The sequence below is a fragment of the Hordeum vulgare genome, chromosome 6H (genome assembly GCF_904849725.1).
Source record: "Hordeum vulgare subsp. vulgare chromosome 6H, MorexV3_pseudomolecules_assembly, whole genome shotgun sequence".
Taxonomy (NCBI): Eukaryota; Viridiplantae; Streptophyta; class Magnoliopsida; order Poales; family Poaceae; genus Hordeum; species Hordeum vulgare.
In genome coordinates, this window is record NC_058523.1 from 522,570,996 (window position 1) to 522,583,556 (window position 12,561).

Sequence of the window (12,561 nt, forward strand, 5' to 3'; positions counted from 1 at the left end):
ATTGGTCTTGGCTAAGCCAATAGGTGCATGGAATTTTTTTTCAACGTTAGCTATTTTCCTGGCTCCATTTCCTGCCCATATTCCCCCAATCGGCCACGCCATTTCGTTCCCTCCTCCGTTGCCGCCAATATTTTCACGTCTTCATTCCCGCCAAATTTTTCGCACCATCTTTCCCGCCAAATTTTTCGCACCACATTTCTCGCCAAATTTTGCCCGTTTCTTTTCCCGCCAACTTTCTACCCTCTTATTTCCCACCAAATCTTTCCCGCCTCATTTCCCTCCTCGCTTTCCCTCCATCTTCCTGGTCATCTGAGTCTATAAAAGGAGGCATTGGACTGCCTTCCTCCATCATCCAGCCTCACTTGAGAACACTAGCACTGCCTTCCTCCATCATCCAGTCAATATGAGTTTGCCTTGCTCGGATCAGAGCATCAGGCCTAAGAAAATGCAGAGTGCGAGTTTGCCTCGGGGTGTGGAAGCAGTTCGATGTTGGTGCGGTGATCTCTGCAAGGTGAAGGAAGTGACGGATTTTTCACATTGGTTGGGCATGAAGCTTTTCATGTGCGCCAATTATGAATTTGATCCGTCCGAATCTATTTCTGCGTACCTCAGGCCTCCGGTATGCTCAAGTTATCCAGAGTAAATATGTTGTTGATATTATTGTTTACTTGATATTTATATATATATATATTGTAGTCTCCTCCTCCTCTCTGCATGTACTATCGTTGGATTGACACGGAAATGCTGGACTGGACGGTGACCGAGATTCGTGAAAGAGGTCGCCGTGCATGGGCTAGCTTGGACTTGGAAGAGCGCCGCGAGAAGGCTGAAGCAGAGGAGAAAGCAGCGCAGAAGAAAGAGTGGGAAGAGTACTGTGTGGAGCAGAGGGTTTTATTGATGAGATGAAAAGGAAAATCAAGAAGAGAAACTTCGGTTGGAGGAGGTTTACAGACAGCGAGAACAGGCCTGTCAAGCTGAGAGGGAGAGAAAGAGAGAAAGGGCTCGTGCGACCAAGGCAGCAGAAGAAGCCGGTGATGGAAAAGGAAAATATCCACGCTGGACTCAGTAGATTTATTTTAATTTTAGCAAGTTGTATCTTAATTTCAGCAAGTTGTATCTTAATTTCAGCAAGTTGTGTGAGCACGTTGTATCTTAATTTCAGCAAGTTGTATTTTAATTCCGGCAAGGTGTATCTTACTTTCTCTGTAATCTCAAGTTATTGGTAGTATATGTGTTATCCACGAAGAACCAACTGAGCATATTTTCCCGTCATTTCCTATAAGTCTCTCTTTCCCGCCATATTTTCCCGCCTATAGCTTTCCCGCCATTTTGTTCCCGCCTTGCTTTCTCGCCATTTATTTCCCGCCTCGCTTTCTCGCCATTTATTTCCCGCCATTAGGTTTTCGTCTCGCTCTTCGGCACCTATAAAACCCTCTCCACAGCAAGGTTGGTAAGGAGTGTGCTCAAAACGTCTCATTATCCTTTCGATCGTAGTTTTCACAGTGGTATGTCCGAGTATCTTCTACGCTTGGCTAGCAATTTTAAGATAGACAATAGAATAGTTTCATGGGACGAACACATCAGTAGTGACACGCTACTGAATGAGGTTGCTCATGCATTAGCTAGGAAGGGGTGGCCTGCAAGGACATATGAGGAGATTCAGAAGGAACTTCTGCGGTTGAATGAAAGATAGAAGAAGAAAGGCCAGCACATACGCGGTGGAGGTGGAGTAAAACATCCCTTTTTATGGATTGACGATAGCGAGGACGAAGACGATATCTTCATGCCGAGTAGCAAGGACAAGAGGGCAGCATCAACGAGTGCCAAGAGTACCGCTTTGTCGAAGGGCCAGAGCTCTACATCATTGAAGGATGACGACGACTTTATGTAGTTTTTGTATGAACTCTGCATCTTAATGTATCTTATTTTATGTCTCTTATTTCATGTATCTTATTTTATGTATCTCCGGAATCTTACTTTGTTTATAATCTCAAGTTATTGGTAGTATATGTGTTATCCACGATGAACCAACTGAGCATAGAAATAGATAGGAATATGTCTCTTAGATAAAATACACATAAGTCTCATAGATAAAATACACATAAGTCTCATAGATAAAATACACATAAGTCTCATACATAAAATACACATAAATCTCTTACATAAAATACACATAAGTCTGAAGTGATACATAGAAGGGCAAAGAGTCTGCTTCACTCACGACGTCTCGGTTGGCGCTCTGGGGTGTGGGGGGTGTACTCCATCCCCACCTGTGGGGGCCCTAATGTTACGAGGAGGAATCTCGGATCCACCCTGGTCATACTATGTATCCTGTGTGGGCCACGATGGAGGAGTCGAAAACATGTCCAACCACATGTTTTGTTGCGATGGTGGCTCTTCCTCCTCCTCTTGCCCTCCCTCTTCCTCCTCTTCTTCCTCGGCTGCCTCGTCCACGCCTAGTGCCCCTTGTAGTGACGAAGGTGGGACAATCAGGATCCCTATGCCCAAATTCATTACATAGAATGCATTGCACGGTGCGCCCGCCGGCCTCAAATTCATCCATGTCATTCCGGATGCGCTGAATCTGCCGCCTTCCTCTACTTGTACGCATATGCGCAGGATGTGGAATATATCGCCTTTGAGCAGGCTCAACGGTGTTGAAGTTACCCATTGATCGGAAACCCATCAACTCACCTGTCCAGGTATTGAGGACGGCCTCTTTCAGAAAATACGGAGACACAAAAGGGATTGCGTCAAGACCTATGAGCCCGCAAGCAGCAAGTACATGCGAGCAAGGTAGGTGAAGCAACTTTGGTTTGTTGCATGTGCATTCGCACGTTGGCCACAATTCATTTCCAATTTTCACCTCGTGTGTTCTCATCTCATTTGCACATCCGAATTTGTTGTTAGCTAAGCGAACCTCGAACCTTCGCTCTAGATTTACAATGGTGACAACACTGTGTGACCGGGCTTTCTTCATCTTTTCATCCATGTACTTAATAACCCTTTCACAGTAATTTGTGTTCCGATTGTTTGTCATATGCTCCGCAGCAATTTGACGTCTTTCCCTGAAATACTTCACTGTGCCATAGAAAATGCCCTCAATGATCGCTGTAAGTGGCAAAGCTCCGTTTCCTCTGAGGACAAAATTATATGTTTCAGCCAGGTTGGTAGTCATGACACCGTACCTGGCTCCATGTGTGTCATGCAACAGAGACCACCTCTCCAATGGCTCATGCTCTATCCACTGATCAAAGGTTTTAATCGTCCTCGCTAGCCTTCTCCTTGTACCAGGAGGGTCAAATCCTGGCAAGTCACAAAGCCCAACCGGCTCTTCCTCCACGGTAGCAGATCTAGTTGCTAATTGTGCAGCTACTGCTTCAACATGTGCCCTGACAGCAGCATCTCTTGCAGCTCTCATGTCCCTAACATGTCTCTGTGTGCAAGCATTTAGTCTGTTACGTATCAGCTCATATTTCCATTGTTGGTTCTGCTTGCAGAGTTTCTTGAATAGATTCATGAGGTTCTTATTTCTAAACTGCGAGAAGAAATTTGCCCCTAGATGGCGCATGCACCAACGACTCTGAATGTCCTGCCAAGGAGCTTGTTCACCGGGAGCAGAGTTTCACAATGTGTTGATCGCGCTGAGTATACCTGCATGCCTATCATGAAGGATGCACACATTCTGCTTACCTTGCACAACAACTATTTTCAACTGCCTGAAGAACCATGTCCAACTCTCGATGTTCTCGCTCTCCACAAAAGCAAATGCAAGTGGGACGACTTGATTTTGCCCATCTTGACCTATGGCTGTGAGGATCTGACCCTTGTACTTGCCAATGAGAAATGTGCCATCAACACATATCACCGGTCGACAATGTCTGAAAGCTTCGATGCAGGCACCGAAAGAGAAGAACAACCGATGCAACACCCTAACCGTTGGGAACTTTGGCAGGTACAACTCTTTGATGTCAACATACGTGCCAGGATTCCGATTCTTCAGTGTCTGCACGAGCTGAACAACAGAGTCATATGCATCAAAATATGAACCAAATCTGGTCTCCAATGCCTTCTGCTTAGCCCTCCAAGCCTTGCCATATGATATGTTGTACTTTAACCTGACGAAGACTTTTTTCTGGATAGCCTTCACTTCCATCGCCTTGCACTCCACAATCTCGTTGTAAAGCAAGCGAGCAATCACAGTGGAAGTAAGGTTGGGATGATCTTGAGGGATGCATGGAATAACACAATTATGACTAACTAAGTCACTTATGACCCAACTTGTGTCGTACTTAGGGAGATATCCATGCACCCTTGCGGGACAACCCTGATTTCTGCAAACCATTGTCAACTTATCCGGACAAGAAACTTGAGCTACAAATACCCTTTGAGCGGACATTGCCCAATTAAGGATGGCATCCTTCAGAGCTTGTTTGTTCGGGTAGAGGGCACATGTTGCAATGTTGTTCTGGTGATACTGCCAGGCAGAATCATGATCGTCGTTCACCAACATTGCAGATGAGAAGTCCTGATTCCATGATGCGGGAATAGGCACTTCATGTGCATGCTCTTCTCCATCTGATTCGGCGGATTCGTCGGAAATATCACCCGCTATATCTTCTTCATGCATCTCGTTTTGCATGTGCCCATCTATCTCGTCGGCATCCGCCTCACCGCTGAGATAATCATCTGCATCTCCCCCTTCTGCCTGACTACTCTGGCCTGCTTCGTAAACATCATCCCGAGCATGGGACGCATGAATTGACTGTGAATCATGCATCCCTACACTGCTCTCACCATATTCATAGCTACGTTCCACTTCAAGTTCAGTCACCGGGTTTAGCACGAGGAGCAGTAAGGCCACAGGATGACATCCCCTACGCTCGCAAGATTGTAACAAGCGCACCCACTGGTCGTCCCGCTCTATATGCTTCAAATACCAGAAAATACTAGCACTGGACCGGGTCCATAATGCATGAACACTGACGGTGTGTGTTTCAGTATTGAACCCTAAACATCGCGCAAGCCATTCTGTCAACTGACTAACACACCATGTTTTAGGGGAGGACACATGCACCTGTGTGTACTGAAATTCACTAAGATCAGCTCCCATCTTATTTGTTTGAACGGTACCAGGACCATAGTGCAAATATAACGTCACTAAATCAGACATCTCTGCTGACCTAACATATTATTCAACAAGGAAAAAAATTAGAAGAACGACAAACCGAAATATATTTTCCAAATCTATCGGAGAACATAAAAATAATTAAACTACTTCATTCACTAAACTAAATTTATACTAATCTACCGGACCACCTAAAACTAGTTAAACAACTAAATTTATACTAATCTATCGGAGCACCTAAAACTAGTTAAACAACTAAATTTATACTAATCTACCGGACCACCTAAAACTAGTTAAACAACTAAATTTATACTAATCTACTGGAGCAACTAAAAGTTTATAAACTACTTAATACACTAATCTAAAAAAAATACCGTTGAAGCGTGCACATAAACGATGAACGACGAACGACTCTTGACGAACACCGAGAATAATCTCACACCACCACCTCCAACTCCACCAAAACAACCAACTTCACCCACACCACCACCACCACCAGCACCACCACTACAACCTCCACCTCAACCTCCACCACCACCATCAAAAATAGCTTCAAAACAAGCACCACAAACTACCCCATCGCGAGTGAGACGAATAGTTTGGATGCCCTCCTCCTTACACAATAAAAGTACGGTTCAAAACGTGAAAATGGAAGATTTTTTATGGGAGGGAGAATGAAGGAGGAGAAAGAGAGAAAGGAGATAAGGTAGAATGGGAGAAGGGAGAAGGGAGAAGGAAGAAGGAAGAAAGAGGATGGAGGAAGAAGGAGAGGGGGAAGGGGCTGGCTCGTGGCCACTAATCGGCCACGCCTAGGCCGACAGGCAGAGCCGACAGGGCAATCGACGTGGCCTGGCCACTAGTCAGCCGCCATGTGGCCGAGAACCACTAATCGGTCGGGCCTAGGCCGACTGCTTCCTGTCGGCCGCGCCAGAGCCGACAGCCTCCAATCGGCTTCGCAGTGGACGAGGCAGGCTTATTTTTGAAAAATTTCGAATCTGTGCATTATTTTTCAAAAAGAATAAAAAATGCAATATTAAAAAAAATAGCTATTTTCATCCGGCCGTTGTACACTCGAACGGGCACGACCACACGTTCAAGGCTAGGGCCAGGCCAGCGGCCAGCCGCACTCGGTCGTCCCTGGCATCGCACCATGATCCGACGGAGGCATTGAAAAAACCACCACCCCCGGCCGGACCGGATGGTTGCCTACGTGATTCCACGCCCCAACGCAATTCACCGGGCCGCGGCCCCGCCGGTGTCCATCCATCCATCCATCATCCACGGCCGATCCATGCGTGTTACTCCACTACTCCCTCCCCTCCTACAGTACTGACCACGATACGATTGGATGATCCAGCTAGGCACGGGCGATGGCGGCACCATGGACGGACGGCGATGGATGGACGCGCGCGCGTGCGCCGACATCGCGGTCACCGTCGCGCCCGCGACAGCCATCGAGACAGACGCACGCGTACGAGCCGTGCTAGGTGCGCACTTTGCATCGCCTCGCTCGCTCGCTAGCCGGCCAAGGGGCATGCACCTACACCTACACGGCCACGACCGTCGACCGCGCGCTTTTCTCCCAAATGCATTGGCCGGTGATCATCACTCATCAGTCGGTGGTGCGCGCCCGGATTTCTCCCCTCGAGCCGGGGAGCAGGCCGGCTGCATGCCTGCATGGTGCGGTGCACGCGCCGGGCAAAGCAAATCACCGGCCGGATGTTTTTGCTCTGCGTGCATGCGCGGCTGGTGAGTGGCACACTGGCACTGCTGCAGCACTATACCCCCACTGCACCTGCCACGGCATGGCAAACGAGAACACCGTACGTAGGCGGTACGGTAGCAGGGCCAACTTGTGCGTGCGTGTGTCATCGCGCATCATCGCCGTCCGTCGGCTAGCTAGCCGGGCAAGTTTGCACTGCACGGCACGTACGTACTTCACCACTGGCTTGGTTTGGGCGGTAGCTAGTAGGAGTACTTCCTTTTTCGCGCACAGATCTGGGTGGCGCTTAAGTTAAACGTACTTTAATTAGGTCATGAGTTTGCGTGTGCCACCAAGATGAACTGTGACTTCTGTTACTCACTTTGTTCACGAAGTATCTGCTTTGCCACTTGCTTCGCTCTCTTGCCGGGTGAAAAGCGATCCATCCATCGACCTCGACCGCCACGATAGAAAGCGAGCGAGAGGCGACGTCGTATGTTAGCTATAAAAAAGAAAACGATCGTTATGATAATAAGCGAAAGGCACTTGGTTAAGAACCAACTCTAGCACATGCTTCTAGATACTTTGTAAGAATGAAAGGTAGGTCATATAATTAAAAAAATGCAGTCTTCTAATCAACTATTATACTCCCTCCGTTCCTAAATATAAATCTTTTAAGCGATTTCATTAGATGTCTACATACGGAGCAAAATGATTGAATGTACACTTTAAAATATGTCTATATACATCCGTATGTAGTCCACTAGTGAAATCTCTACAAAGACTTATATTTAGAAACGGATGGAGTACATGTTAGCTATAAAATAAGTTATAGATGAAAACTTCTTTTAGAAAAGGAGGATGACCCCCGGCCTCTGCATCTGGAAGATGCATGCGGCCATATTATTGATTATTCTCGAGGACCTTACAAAACAGAACAACAATAAACGTGAATCCGTCATCTTGGCAACATCCGTCGCTACTCTTATCCATATGATGAAGGGGTGCAAGCCGGACCAAATACCCAGACCTCTCACCTAAGCCTAACATCTAAAGCTGAAGACCCTGATCGAGCCACATACCGGGTCCGGGGCACAAACCGGTCTGATACACTCACGTGTGTTGTCGCCGCCATCTTCCACTGGTCCATCTTTAGATCAGATTGAGGTACCAGACTTGGCAGGTGTCTCCACCATCGACGCCACCATGACGCCAAACGACGACCTCCACCTACGCGAGTCCATCTACAAGCAACGGACGGGGATCCATGCTAGGATAGGGCCGCACCACCGTCGTCGCCCACCACCCACAAGCGCCACCCAGCCCCAAGGTTCCCAAACCGGCTCCTTCAAGAAGGGAACGGCGGCATGAGCGCCGCCGCCACCCAACAAAGTTAAGACTTTCGCCCGGGAGACCTAGGGGAAGGGAAAGTGAGGGGATCGGTCCATACTGACGCCTCCAAGGAGGGGAACGGCGCCCTCAGGCATCGCCGTCGACGCGGCCAACCATGGCCGACCAGAGATTTCGCCCGAACTAGATCCCCGCCACAAACAGCGCCTCATGTACAAAACCGACGACCCAAGGAAGCGCTGTCCGACCAGGCTGGCCCGCACGCCGAACAGGGGAGGAGGGGAGGCGCCAGATTGCGCGCACAGGCCACCGCAGAAGCCGCCGCCGGACGCCAATGACCACCCGATCCCGCCGCCCGCGCGACCGAGACGTCAGATCCACCGCCCGCACGGCTGCTAGCCTGTCGTGCCTCGTCAATGAAGCCGTCGCTCCAGATCCGGGGCACCCCACGCAGAGGCGGGGCAGCCTAGGCCCCGCCGCCACCATCCTTGGTGCCCTGGGCTTGCCCAACGGCTGCCTCAGGCGGCGGCGAGGAAGGGAGGGGGAGGGGGAGGCGGCTAGGGTTGGGAGGGAGGGAGGGAGACGTGCGTGTCTATTAAGAATTATGACTAACAGCTAACTATACTATTAATTATGCTCTAGTGGTAGCACAACCTGCACCGTTGCTAAACGGTGTGAGGTCGGATCCTCATCGGAACAAGCTTAGCTTACTTTGTCATAAAGGTGCCCAACTTACCTTTCATAGACGATAGAATATCCTTATGCAATTAGCTGATTAGTTAAGGTTGGTGCTGAGCTTTCCTATGTCCTAATTAACCACGAAAATATAATATTCTAGAACTCTAGATAAAAGCTTGCAGTAACGGGCTTCGCTGGGGCCTGCCACTTCCCGACGCTCTTTGCACACAGACAGGCGACCATATCAGTTAGAACTAAATTAAACCGGCCGTTGTACGCTCGAACGGCCACGACCACACGGTCAAGGTTAGGGCCAGGCAGTGGCCAGCCGCACTCAGTCGTCACTGGCATCTCACCTCGATCCGTCGGGGAGGAGCAAAGTCTGTTTTAAACCTTGAGGTTGTAGAGCTCGTCGTAAATGAACCCTCATCTTTAAATCCCTGAAGTTTGTACCCTATATTCACTGATCCCGGTCAATCTCAACCCTTGTCCTGTTTGGCACACCGGGAAAAGATACATCCCGTTTGGGATAAAAGTCTACCTCTCACTTACATCCTTACCCTACATGTTAGATCCATCCTCCAGCAGGTAGCAGCGGCACACAGGTTGAGCAGTAGTTGTAGCTAGGAGCAGCCAGCAACAGCAAGTAGGCACGCAAGGCAGCGGCAGCAGTATATCTAGCAAGCAGCAGTATGCATGCAGCCACGCAACAGCAGCGGGAGGCGGCGACAGCAGCAGGCACGGGGCTGCACGGGCTCGGCCAGAGCAGCGGCATTGCGGCAGACGAGAGCGCAGTAGCGGCAACAGCAACACGCACGCACACGTATGCAGGAGATTGGGGACGATGACAAACGGCGACGAACCGAAGGGGAAAAGGAGGGGATCGACAGAGGAGCTACCATGGAGCTCTCGTGGACATAATTAGAGAATGCAGGGATGGTCAGATGGGTCGAGCTCGACGGCATGCACGTATCTGCGTTGAAGCGTGTCCTCCCCATTACCTACTACAGCCGGCCACGAGGGCCTCGTCTCAACCGCGACGACTCGATGGACAGGTGCATGCCGAGGGCTCGACGGACAGGTGCACCGCGGTATGACATGCAGCTGGCCGCGGTTTTTCGGAAAAAGAAATATAACATGTGGACCAGTCAAGTCAGTGACATTAGACTGATCCCGGACGGGATAATTGGTTTCTTGGATGGCAAACTGGTATAGACAGGTTTCGGGTTGAGATTGACCTAAGTACAAGGTATAAACTTCACGGATTTAAAGGTGAGGGTTCATTTACGACGAGCTCTACAACTTCAAGGTTTAAAACAGACTTTACTCATCCGCCGGTCATCGGCCCCCGGGCCGGACTGAACGGTTGCGTACGTGGTTCCACGCCCGAGCGCATGCAACGTCGGGCCGGTGTCAATACATACTCGTACCTAAATAATTGTTGTTAAAAAAATAGATTAATTTTCTTCAACAACGATTATTTAGGTATAGATAAAGTACCACGAATTATATGATGGGATGATCGAGCTAGGCACGAGCGATGATACTGCCACAACAACATAGACGGCGGTGGATGGGCGCGGTACCTGCGCGCGCCAACATCGCGGTCACCCTCGCGCCGTCGCGCCCGTGACAGCCATCGAGACGGACGCCCGAGGCCCGACACACGCGTACGAGTCGTGCTCGGTACGCGTGTGCTCCCTCGCTGGCCAAGGGGCCTGTGTCTAAACCTGAGAATGGTTATTGAAAAACCGGATGTAACGGTTCGGTTTTTTACTTTGGATTTGATTGGTTCAGGTTTTATTTGGCTGAGTTTTTTTAGTCTGGTTTTAGTTTGGGTATGTGGAGAAATCAGTTTGGATATAGTTGGTCATGAGTTCAAACAGTTTGGTTACTAGCGAATATAAACTATGGGTCCAATCCGATTTCTAGAAATTAGTTATGTGCAATAATCAACGACGACGGATAACGAGTATCTTTGATCCACGTGCATACTGTAATGCACTATATAATTATGTATTATGAAAAAACATCACATGAAAATCGAAAGTGTCTGCTTGTGCTTTGGCAAGCAATTTGGTTTTAGTAAACTTGGCAGTGAGTTTTTAGCCCTTTTTGTCTTTTGTTGTGTGTTGAATGTATCTTAAGGATAATTTTATTTCCAAACTGTTGTAGATGCATTTATGTCTTTTCTATCTCATTTGCTTCTTAACATGTCCATCTATGCAATCATATGTACGTTGACGCAAACTCATAGTTTGTATTGGGTTTAAACCCATGCTTATGTATTGAACTTTAATTGATTTTGAATGAAAGAAATAATGGATTTAACTTTAGTTAGATTAAAAATGACATTAAATGGGTATGATTTACCTTCCGCAAAAAAAATGGGTATGACTTACCTTCCGCAAAAAACAAAAAAAAAAGGGTATGATTTACCTGCACCAACACGTGGGCACGACCGCTCCCTTTGCTAGCTCGCGCATAGATGCCGTCCGTCGGCTCTTGATGAGTAGATAGCCGTGCAAACCTTTGCACGGCATGTACGTACGTACGTACTTCACCACTGGCTTGGTTTGGGTGGCACTTAAGTTAAACGTACTTTAATTAGGTCATGAGTTTGCGCGTGCCACCAAGATGAATTTTGAGTTTTGTTACTCGCTTTGTTCACGAAGTGTCTGCTTTGGCACTGGCTTCGCTCTCTCGCCGGGTGAAAAGCGATCCATCCGTGGAGCTCGACCGCCACGATAAAAAGCCGGAGGCGACGTCGCACGACCGATGATCAATCAACTTTTCTTTTCTTTTTTCAATCAACTTGGTGTGCCCGCGGGAACTCTTTTTCCGGCCCAATCGATCGCTCCTCTTTTCGGGTCCGACTCATTCTTGTACTTGACCTACAAGAAACAACACCATCGGCCGACATCGTGGCGCGTTCGCGGCCATAGTGTACAAGACAGCGTGACGATGACCACACAAGTGCGTGCATGCATGCATGCATGCATGTAACATGCAGAAGCTGCGGATGCCGTGCGAGCGAAGCAGTAACTCCGTTCCATGTAGTAATCTGCAACACCGTGTGGTAGAAATTCAGCAACGGTCCATTCAGACTGCGTGTCAGCAAAATCTCGAGCTAGCGCCTGGCTGCCACTCCTACTAGCTTGCAAGCGGGAGAATGCATGGCGCCACAGGCCTGCTCTTGTGCCCGGCGGAGCACGGCGGCCGTCCCATCTATCCGTCGTCTCGATTGAACCGGTCGATTGAACAAACCGTGTCGATCCGGCCACCAAGTTGCATTGCGAACCTAGGACGACAAGCGACGGGACCCGTCGCCGATCGTCGGCCAACAACGTTACCGACCGGTCGGGCATATCATGCATCGCGCCGTCGGAATCACCGGAAGAAAGAAATGCGCGCGTGTTCATACCGCCCGCCAGGCCGCCTCACAGAGAGAGACACGGCTGACGTGACATGACGGACAGTTTACCCCGGCCTGTCAGATGCAGCTGGGAATTAAGCTATGCGAAAAACCAGTTTTACCACGCGCGCGCGTTCATTACAGAGCCCACACGGTGCTCCTGTCATCATGCACTGATGTACAGTAGGCAGCTCGCGGCTGCTCTCGTGGTCGTGGACACAGCGCGTGGAGAGAGGCGTTGCGTGGCCGCCAAGGACCTGGATCAAGAGGCAATGCTATGTACAGTAC